The following is an 11957-nucleotide window of genomic DNA, read 5'->3' on the forward strand; positions in this document are numbered from 1 at the left end:
AGACCAATGGCAGTGACTGCGGTGTGTTCAGTTGCGATTGCTTTTGCAATATACCTTGCATTTGGTGAAAATCCTGCTCATATGATATTTGATGTACCCAAAAGGCGGCCACATCTGGCAACATGCCTTAAACACAAAAAAAAACATTTCTTTGTTTCCACAATTCTAGGCAATATCAGAGTTTTGGAGACTCCCGATAATGTCCATCCAACCCCCACCCCTCTTACAGAGTATATATGAAAAATTCTAACCACTACCCCCACGCCCCTAGAATTTCCAATCCCGTCAATGAGGTGAAGAAGGGATTTATGGATATTATTTTATGGAACCACACACATCATTTTCTTTGTAAAAGTCTAATGCACACTAGTGGCATAGCAACATAGCATACCCCTCAGTTGCTTTTTCCTTGTGCCAGTCAGAAAGTAAATGTCTAGTGCGCATGAGACACTTTATCTGATCAGAGCTAAATGCAAGCATTTGAGAAAAGATTTTCACAGTGTTACTGAAAATTAAAACTATACTGTTTTTCATAATCCCCCTCAGTTGAGCACTGACTCAATCACCAACTGATAATATTTTCTGAAATAGCTGTATGTCACAAATGTGGATATTTAGATATTGTCACAGCCAGTCAACCTGTTGGGGTTACCATTTCAGAATTGAAGTAATGTGCAGTTTGAATAAGGGACAATTAGGTATTGGCAATCCCTAAATATGATAACCAAACCACTTCTTAATGGTAGCTTCTGCAGTTAGGTTTATTTATTAGCTATATTTTATTAGGAAACTGTACGCTTTTCATTCCACTAGCTTATTCGTGTTTTTCTCGTTGCCATGTTCCCACCAATAACGTAGCTCCATTTTCTGCCTTTAAAAGCACACACAACCCACAATTCCTCTATTCGCTCTGACGAAGGGCTAACGCTCGAAACGTCAGCTTTTGTAATCGTTACGGTGGCCAATTTACCATTTCAACTTGTTGATATATCCAAATTATTTCGTTACCCCCACCGACGCAGCCCCAAGCAGTTTCCTTAGAAACTATCAGCCTTTATACAGTACAATAAAACTGCTAATTAAAATTTGATGATCATTATTTAATTTTTTTATTTATATGCATATGTACAAGCAAAAACATTCATTCATAGGGATTTACTCTTGTAGGCAGAAATGCGAGAAATGGCATTTACTTCTCTGAATATGCTCCGAACTTGAAATATTGAACAAATTTTAATTTCTCACAAACATTTCAGGATGATCAAATATTCTGAGATATATGTTTTCTCCCTGCATCAAAGGCCATAAAAGGATGCAATGTTTGCAGCAACAATATCAAAAGAAAGTCATCAGAATGCCTTTACAAAAATAATGACTGAGGTAATGATACCTCTTTGGGCTAAATGCAAGCATTTCAGAAAAGATTATCACAGTGTTACTGAAAATTAAAATTATACTGTTTTTCATAATCTCCCTCAGTTGAGCACTACTCAATCACCAACTGATAATCTTTTTCTGAAATAGCTGTATGTCACAAATGCTGATATTTAGATATTACAAAAATAATGACTGAGGTATTGATACCTCATTGAGCTAAATGCAAGCATTTCAGAAAAGATTTTCACAGTGTAATGATACCTCATTGGGCTGGTCCCCTTGTCATGTTTTGAGCCTGGATTCTACAGAAAAATAAAACTGCATTCCTTTCTTTTTTAAAACAGGTGAACTATTTGAAATAGTTTCACTAATATTTAATTTTTTTTTTCTGTGAACAATGGCTTTACAAACCAAATGCAGTGAATTCACAGGGAAACAAGTAGTTTCCCAAGATGAAAGATTTTTTTGAAAAAGTGCCGGATGAATAAAGAAAATAGTATCAATTGATATGCCATTCATTTACCATAGAAATTATCATTGGATAACTTATACAATGTTGATGTAATTACATTGGCAAATATTGATTAATTCCACATTTCCAATGATATAACAACTTGGTGAACCACTTGTTTCTCTGTGGAATGTAGCCAGCACACTTGATCACTCCTCAAAATTCAATGTTATAAGGCAATTTTAAACATGGAAATTGCAAACAGAAAGAAACCATTCCAGCAATCAAAAGGGTGGCATAAATCCATCAGTTGATTTGCCAGTTAATGCAGACTATCTGAGAATCGAAGTATATCTCAATATAGCATTTTGGTGTAACTAATCGACTAAATATCATATTTCCCATTGCAACAGTGAGTTTCTTTGGAGCATTCTGCAGAGATTAGTAAAAAGTGGTGGTAAGTATGAACAGTAATGCCTAAATGGTATTTGATGTCGCTGGGACAGACACATTTTACCCGTTATCGTATCATTTCCACTGTCGAGCTATTTTGTAAATATTTCTTGGGTGAGCAGTTTATAATCAGTTGGCTGAATACACTCAAGATGTCTTTCGATTTCGTGTCGTCTCGGCTTATCTGTGAAATCCATGCCTTTCGGCGAGCTTCTCTTAGCTGTTTGTAGCTTTCACCGTTCTTCTCAACAACTATAGGTATACGGAACAGACTAATACCCTCCTAGTTTCCAGATTTTACTCCACAGCCAGGTATTATACAGAGAACCATCGCACTACAACTCACACCCATCTCTCTCTAAACGTCTCTGTTTACTTTTTGAGGGGCTCCACAGCCCTGGAATGGCGGTTAACGACGGTTGTCAAGGACTGAGGTCACGTGGTGAAAACCAAGAGTTTCTTATCTACTGCCGATTGATTTCATTTATTCAGCTGTAGGGAAATCGAATGGATCACAAAAACACGAAACTACATCTGCCAGACAAGTGTTAGCTGTGTTCAATTTTTATTACCGTATGTAACTTTAAAATCTGACTGGGCATGAGAGCCTTCGGAACTCAAGTTGTCCATTCCGTTTTCTCTTGAAGGATTTTCGTCTTTGTACGCGTTGTAATATTGCAAATTTGGGCGCTTGGCGTGCCTACATACCTTTGATTGGTTCTTCTGCCCGTTCACTTATTCCAAAATTTCACTTTTAATTAATTACCGAACAAACGCCAGACACAATAGAGTATTTCTGTGGAGGAACTATTGGCTGGTAGTTGCCCCGCGAAAATTTGATGTTCTTAAAACAAATGTTTGCCTGAGAAGCGAAGCTTCGAGGGCAAATATGCTAGTTTTAAGAACATCAAATTTCCATGGGGCAACTATCAGACCGATACTTCCGCGACATAAACACTCTATTGTCTTTAATGTTCCGCGCACCAGTTGAAAAACAGTCAAAACCCACTAAATGCAGGTCAATCAAATATTTATTCATGCTTACAGCCTGTCACAAATTTCAGTAGCTCGCAACCGTACATTGGCTAAATAATACGTTATACCTGTCAGAATTGAAAAGTTACTGTTTTTCCGATCTGCCAAACTTCGCGGCCATCAAACTATTCAAAACTTTCCCCGGATGAGTACTACCAATCCAGGTATTTTCCGTGGACGAGCACTATCCATCCGGGTATTTTCCACGGGCGGGCACTATGATAGTGGATGAACACTATCACGTCACGTGATCGATTTAAACCAATAAAAACCGGAGAAAATTTAGTGGTGAACTATAAGGGATGATAGTGTCTCTCCATGGATGGATACTATCGCGTCACGTGATCAATTTAAACCAATAAGAATCGGAGAAAATTTAGTGCTGAACTATAAACTCTGATAAAGCACGCCCTTTTGACCAATGATAGCGCACTTTGTATCCAACCTCTATCACAATTATAAATATTTCCCAAATTTTGAGCAGATTTTTCGGAAAACATAAGGAGTCGTATTTTTACTTTCCAATTCCCCTCCTTTTCTTATATCTTCATAGCACCCGGCTATCCTCGGGAATTGATGGTATGCCCAACTTTGATTTAACGCTTCCGATAAATGAGTAAGCCATAAACTATGAAAGCTTACTTTCATGGTAACTCACCTTCATGATCTGGAACTCCATAATCAGACTTGCGTACATTTTTTTTTTCCTTTATATAACATCAACATTACAGATATTACATTACAAATATTACATTACAAATATAAGTTACAAATATTAGTTATATTGTCGTTGGCATAGATTCCCACAGGGTAAGGTGTCTGTCTCGCCCATATTTCCTTTTCCTTTTAATTCCTTTTTGTCATCAGAAATGTATGCTGTTTGTTCTAGACGCCCTCTCCCCTCCCCCACCCCTTTTTTCTCACAGACAAGGTTTGGTGGTAGGAAGGAAAGGATGAGTTGTAACTTAGCGAGGTGTCTCGAAATATAGGAAGCCCTCCTTTTCCCTACCCCTCCCCCCATCCACTTAAATCTGACATTTTGTCAAGGCTTGTTTCTTCAGTAAATGGCTTGAACCCGGGGGTAACATGTGAAGGTATCATGTGATAGTCCGGGTGAGTGTAGTCCTGAGAAGAACCTTTGTCGGTGGTGGTGACTTACGTTTCGACAACCTGTGTGGAAGTCATCTTGACCCTTGACTCTTCGTTTGTCCCTTTGCTATTATTCTTCTTTTTTCGTGTTTTTAAACCTAAAATGTCACGTTATTTTCCCGCAGTTGTAAGAAGATTTGAAATATTTCCATTACAAGATCATGAAGTTCACAAACGATATACTAGAGAACTTTTTTTTATTAATAGCTTTGCACTAAGTTTCCAGTATTAACTATTAGCAACAGCTTTGAATGAAACTTTTAACCTTACGTTTGTTTATTTAACAATATATTTCTTAATAGTAAATGTAAGTAATGTCCCCGGCCACCACAGACACTGCTGCCATTTCATAAAACCCTTTTGACGCTTATCTTCTATTTCAAGATCTTTATAAGAAAATGTTTCTTTTCCAAATGTTACTAGCTCCCTGTAAGAGCCCGTGGTCTTTTTGGCAATTGCTTCATAGGTGGCTAAGACAATTTAGTATTCAACGGAAAGGTTATAGGTCAAACAGACACCTTTTTCGCCGATGGCAACGACATCTTTCTGTTTATAACAAGTACTTCTACGAAATACATAGTATGTTTTTCTTAAATTCAGAACAGACTGTCAAAGCGTATGATATAAATTATTATTACAGAGAGATAGGGAATATCTTTCCGTTATTCAAAAAATTATGTATACCTCACACATTAAAAGAACCTTTTTTTTACGAAACTAGCAATACTTTTAAACAACTGTCGTTAAATGAAGTATTTGTGAATACTTCCTACTTAATTCTGGTCCATAATTTACAATTTCACACGAAAATTTACAAAGTTGCCGTAGCAACTCATTGGGTTTTCCGGTTGTTATACCAATTTGCAAATGATTTCCTTCCTCACAGGACTCGGGAGGGATCTCAACTTTGACAAAATCGTGCGCGTCATTATCTCCTCATGTTTAGCCTTCATCATTTGACAACACGTTTTCAATGTTAAGATTAGTGCTACGTTCGAAAAGCCATACTGATTCGAGACTGTTACATTGTAATAGGCGTCTTTACTGTTTGATCTCAAAATCTTCACTGATCTCACTGAACATCCGTAAAAGAAGTTCAGTGAAGATTCGTATCAAAGTATTGATTTGAAAGAGCAGGCAAAACTCAATCCTAGGCTTCCAGAAGATATAATCATCTGGAATTAAAACTACTCGTTTTAGGTTGTACCGTGTAATAATTGGTCTGTGCGATATTGTGACCTTTCCTTAAGACCCTGGTGAAAAAGTATAACGAGTGAGACTCGACTTCTGGAAAAAAAACTTCTTCATTATCTCAAGTTTTAGAAACCTATCTGTAGTTTTCAACTCTAAAAAAGCGCCGAGGTCAGTTAATGTAATAGATGACCGAAAGAAATGATGGCTAAAAGTAAACCAAATTAAAAATAAGACGCGTGACTTTTGTGTTTTTCAGAAGGTTAAAAATTTAAACAGTTACACTTTATTTGGCCTTTTAAATGAGTGCTATCAGTAAATTAGAATGCCAATCAATGAAAGCTGAATTTATAGTTCCATTATCATATTAGATAAACATTTTTTTACTCCAGGAACGTAATAGTCACTTGACCATGACCAGCGTTGTTAAAACAACATTCATTGTCCTGGTTGTTTCCATTGTTGTAAGAGCCTCCCCCACCCCCACAGGAATCAGGAGTCCCTTTTCCACTGCCTCCTCCAGAGTACCCGCCTCCTCCACCTCCTCCTCCTCCCCATCCATAAGCTCCACCACCTCCACCAAACCCACCATAGACATCGTAATACCAGGCTCTTCCACCCACCCCTCCCTGATTAAATCCCTTACCACCATCTCCACCATTTCCTTTGGTTCCATTAAAATTCGTTCCCCTTCTTCCACTGGAGTAAAACCCGCCACCACCACCACCTGAAATACAATGAATATCTTTTAAGATTTTCGTAAACAGAAGCGAAACTATATTTAAATGGGATGCTAACCCATACGATTTTTGGAATTTTTTACTAGTACCGTAAAACGCTTCAGTAAACCCATATCAGTTCGGCCAAGCCTTACGTAATGCATTTTAACTGAGCCGCTATCCATTAGGTCTAATATTTGTATATAGCATCTGTAATACCTAGTTGTATAAACTGTTTTGTCTTACTTCCCCTGTCCAAGATACTATGAGTTGATTTAACGCGTTACCTAATGCTAAATTGCAGGTTTATGCCTGATGATAATTTGACCCGTACGGCCCCACGCACGTAATCCCATTAGAAACCGTCAAAGTGAAAGCTGACGTGTTTAAGGTCGGACAAGTTAATGAACGGTGAGTTTCTTGTTCTGACACGAAAAAACAAAGGACAATTTTTTCCTCTAGGATCTTTATTGTGATTGTTCAGCGTGCGCTCTTGCAGCGCGTCCTATTTAGGTTGAAACCAAATTTTCAAAGTGATCATATGATAAGATGCTTGTTAATCAAGTTTGGTCGTGCTGGACGGGAAAATATTTGGCTCTCGGTCACGAGGCACGGAACGTGCTACATTCGGTCCGTACGTCACGACCTCGAGCCAAATAATTTCTGTTCTCCTGCCAACACCGGTACCGCTACCTAGACTCGTCTTTACAGTAAATATGACTTCTACAAGGTTCTGAATTGGGTTAGCCGTCAACCGTCAAATGGCAAAAATATTAACTGTCAACTGTCAAAATCGCAATGTTTTGCCGTCAACCGTGAAATAAGCAAGCCAATACTAGCTGTAAAATGTCTCAGATATCCTTAAATAAGAATCATACGATTGCCTTAACTGGGATCAAGTTCCAATTTTTACGAATAAAATTTTTGATAATCACAAAAAGAAGTTTATGTAAGTCCTTTAACTTCTATTCGCTAGTAAAACTGGTTAGCGACCGAGCTGACTTCCGATTATTAAACACTTCCGGTGTCGTAAAATCTTGGTAAGTTATCAATAAAAGGTGTCATAAATGAACAGATCTTTACAAACGCGTCATCATGAAAATCTACAGCCAAATTCGCGTATAGTTTGTTTTCTGAACGACATTCCAAAAAGTGTTATGCTTACAGTTGCTGAAGTGATGGAGGCTTTATCGAATATTGATCCAAGTAAGGCCGGTGGACCAGATGACATCCCCGGTTCACTCCTAAAAATATACTGCTGCTGAAATTGCCCCTTCATTATGCAGGCTCTTTAACATGTCGCTGTCTACAGGCTCTTTTCCAGCAAATTGGAAGCGCGCGAACATTGCACCCGTCTTTAAAAGGGGCGATCCTACCCGAACGGAGAATTACACGCCAATTTCTCTTTTATGCATTGTCTCCAAAGTTATGGAACGAAGCGTGTTTAGTCACTGCTACCCTCATTTATCGTCTTTTCTTGACCAACACCAGTATGGCTTCCAGCCAGGAAAATCCACAGAAACGCAACTACTTGAGGTGTATAGCGATATTTTAGACAAACTAACCAATGGCCAAGAAGTGGACGTAACCCATTTTGACCTGTCAAAGGCATTTGATAAGGTTCCACACAGGCTACTCCTCTCGAAGCTTCAGCTCCTTGGTATATCCGGTCCAGTTTTGTTGTGGCTCTAAAGCTATCTTTCTTAGACAGATACCAACGCGTTGTTGTTGACGGCATATCCTCAGACTGGCTCCCAGTCACATCAGGAGTACCTCAGGGCTCCATCCTGGGTCCGCTTTTATTTCTGGTCTTCATTAATGACATGTCGTGCTCCATTACCCACGGAAGTTAACTTGGCCTCTTTGCGGACGATAGCAAGCTGTATCGCCCTATTGTTTCCAATGGATGTGCCTCCCTGCTGCAAGCTGACTTGGACAATTCCAAAACTTGGTGTGACGACGACGGTATGTCTTTCAGCACAAAAAAAATGTAAAGTTCTACACATGTCAAAGAGAACCTCGCGCCAAAGAGAGAAGCATACATACCATTTAGACGGCCAGACCTTGGACTCGCCTCCTGACACCAAGGATTTAGGCGTGACTGTCACTACTCTACTATCATGGACGACGTACATCGAAGAGATATGTGCCAAGTGTAACAAAGTTCTTGGTCTTGTAAAGCGTGTATGCGGTAGAGACATTGTTAACGTATCAACTATGAAAATGATGTACACTGCGTTAGTTCGCCCAATCGTCGAGTATCCTCTGTATGGTCTCCTTACACAGCAAAGCATCGTAGGCTAATCGAAAATATACAACGACGGGCTACTAAATTTATACTAAACCACCCAAATAGGAAAACCAGCTACACTGCGAGACTGAAAACTCTTGGCCTACTGCCGCTTGAATTCAGAAGAGAAGTCCATGATCTTGTCATTCTATACAAAATTAGGTCAGGTCTTATCAACGCTAGTTTTGACAATCTTCTGCTTCCTGCCAACCATATATACGCAACCCGACGTCATCAACCTGCAAACATCCGTCCTTTATTTACTCATACTCAGCGGTATTTTACAAACTCTTTCTTTCCTCGCACAATTAAATTATGGAACGATTTACCGAGCAACATTAAGCAAGCGAGCTCTTTACATAACTTTAAATCCTTAGTTAAGCGGTTTTATACAGAAAAGCTCACGCTTTATACTCCACCCTAACTAAGTGTCGCAGTTGGTCGGCAAATTATTTTATTCTATAGACAAAGTACATAAGTGCATATGTAACCCATATTTTTCTATTCTTTGTATTTTGTAAGGAGACAAATGTCAATTGGGGTTCGCCCTGTAGTCCTGCCATTATATTTTTGTTTATTTATTGCGTGTCTCTGTTTATGTATTTACTTGTAAATTGTATTTTTCAGTGGCAAATCTGAATAAACTAAACTAATTAACCATCAACCGTCAAATGCTTATAGATTGGATACCATGCCAGTTGTAATCACTCAGAGAGACACTGCCAAACACCACGGCTAAGCCTATACAACGAGACCGCTGCTTGATTTTGAAAACCAGACAATCGACCTCATCTACACCAAGTCAGGAAAGCCCGAAATGCGAGTAGTTTGCTGTTCCAAAATTTTTATTTACAAACATTGGTAGCCCAACTAAAACAAAGTTGGGCTACAATTTAGGGTTTAGAGTTTAGAGTGGCTGTACACTCGAAGATCATTTAAATAAGAACGATATTCATGTTTGCGTCGCCTCCTCAACACACCTTGAGCCAGATAAACCTGAATCAACTGTGAACATACCGATCTAAAACATATTCAGACGGGACAGGAACTGGTCAAGAGTGGTTTTGAGGAAAAAGAGGCGGAATTGCTGTTTATGTGAGAAGTAACCTAGATGTTGTTGATGTTTATAGATTACAACTACATAGTTTAATTTTTAGATATGATCTTTTATAAAGACGCAGCAAGTTCTATTTTTCACATATGTATAATGACGCGCGTATTCCCATTAAAAATCAAAGTGAAAGCTGACGTGTGCATGGTCGGACGGGTTAATGAACTGTGGGTTTCTTGTTCTGACACGAAAAAATAAAGAAAAAAGTTTTTCCTGCAGGATCTTTATCGTAATTGTTCAGTGCGCGCTCGTGCACCGCCTCCTTTTAGTGTGAAACCAAATTATTAGGTGGTTAATCATGTTTGATCAGACTAGACGGGAAGATATTTGGCTTACGGTCACGAATCGTAGCACGGACCGCGCCGCTTTCGGCCCGTGCGTCATAACCTCGAGCCAAATAAGTAAAACAATGTTGGCTGTCAAATGTCTCAGATATTCTTAATTAAGAACTATGCGACTGCCATAATTAGGGTCAAGTTCTATTTTTTATAATAAAATTTTTGATATATCAAAAAATTACATTTATGGAAGTCCTTTAATTTCTATTCGTAAGTAAAACTGGTTAGCGACAGAACTGGCCTCCGGTTTGGAAACACTTCCGGTGTCGGAAAACGTTAGTCATTTATCAATAAAAGGTGTCATGAATTAACAGTTCTTTACAAACGCGTCATTATGAAATTTTACAGCCAAATTCGTGCGTTTAGTTCGTTTGATAAACAACATTCCAAAAAATTAAACGTCAACCCTCAAATGACCTAAAGAATTTAACTGTCAACCGTCAACATCACCTTATCCCTCCCAATTGAGACCCTCCTAGACGACCCTCGATCATGAGCTTGCCGACCAAATTATGACACGTTACATTTTCTGAAATGATTACATGGCATTCTGAAAATCTCGAGAAACTGAGGAGGATAAAGACGCATTAATTTTAACAACACGAAAGCTTATCGGATACCAGTGGTCATCACTCAGTAGCCTGCAGAGCAGGCGTTCTAGTAAAGTTTGGGCGAAAATTATAACGCGCGAAAAATGGACGTGTGTTAACCTTTATTTCCGCTGGAAATATGCCGTTCCGTGATTGTTTTCTCGAAGCTCAAATTTCGGAAAGCATAATAATCATCCGGAGGCGTATTTGAAAACATCAATAAGTGCTGGCAGGTGTTCCCTTCTCTCCTCTCCCCCTCCCCCGACCTCCTAATTTTTCTTCTCGCTCCATTTTTCGCGCGGTCTAATTTTCACCCAAACTTTACTAGAACGCCTGCTCTGCAGGCTAATCACTCAGAGACACCAAAACACCACGGCTAAGCATGTACAGAGGAACCGCTTCCTTATTTTAAACACCAGACAATCGACCTCATCAACAAGTCAGCAAAGCCCGAAATGCGAGTTTGCTATTTGAAAATGTTTCTTTACGAACATTTGTAACCCAACTAAAAGAAAGAACCGGTTTAAAGCGGCTGTACACTCAAGATCATTTAAAGAAGAACGATATTGATGTTTGTGTCGGCTCCGAAATACACCTTGAGCCAGATAAACCTGAATCTATTGTCAGCATACCTATCTACAACATATTCATACGGGACAGGAACTGGTCAAGAGTGTTTTTGAGGGAAAAAGGCGGAATTGCTGTTTATGTAAGAAGTAACCTAGATGTTGCTGATTGTTTATAGATTAAAACTACATAGTTTAATTTTTAGATATGATCTTTTAATTGCGCAGCATGTTCTATTTTTCACATAGGTATATTTCAGCGCACCGCACATGTTTTTATTTATCTCGGGCCGATATTCATATTTTATCCGAGATTTATTAAAGATTTATGTGCCTCCGATACATATTTCGAGTTATGGTGCACGCGGAAAGTGTGGAGAGCACAAAAGAGGAGTTGCTCGAAGCGCAACCGGGAGCGTTCGGAGTTATCAATGCAACACTAAAAATAATACCGACCGTTCAGAAAATTAAGAGGAAATTTCCTAAATTTACGAGTCCCGTGTGATAGATTTACCTCCTTGAATTGTTGGTTACTAGAATTGACGATCAGAAATAATGTCGCTTTGTGCTGAAAATCTTAAAACTTGTACGATTTCAAAAGAAAATCATCTATCAAACAACACTTTTGGGACATACATGCAGCAGCTCTTCAGAATAACATTCACCCCAACGTCGCAAAGCCTCAGT

General features: G+C 38.8%; 1 protein-coding gene across 1 annotated transcript in view; it reads right to left on the reverse strand.

The window, feature by feature from the left end:
* LOC111346825 (uncharacterized) overlaps window positions 1–11957 on the reverse strand; it is a 551029-nt gene that overhangs the window by 116299 nt on the left and 422773 nt on the right.

Source organism: Stylophora pistillata, chromosome 2, assembly GCF_964205215.1.
Source record: "Stylophora pistillata chromosome 2, jaStyPist1.2, whole genome shotgun sequence".
Taxonomy (NCBI): domain Eukaryota; kingdom Metazoa; phylum Cnidaria; class Anthozoa; order Scleractinia; family Pocilloporidae; genus Stylophora; species Stylophora pistillata.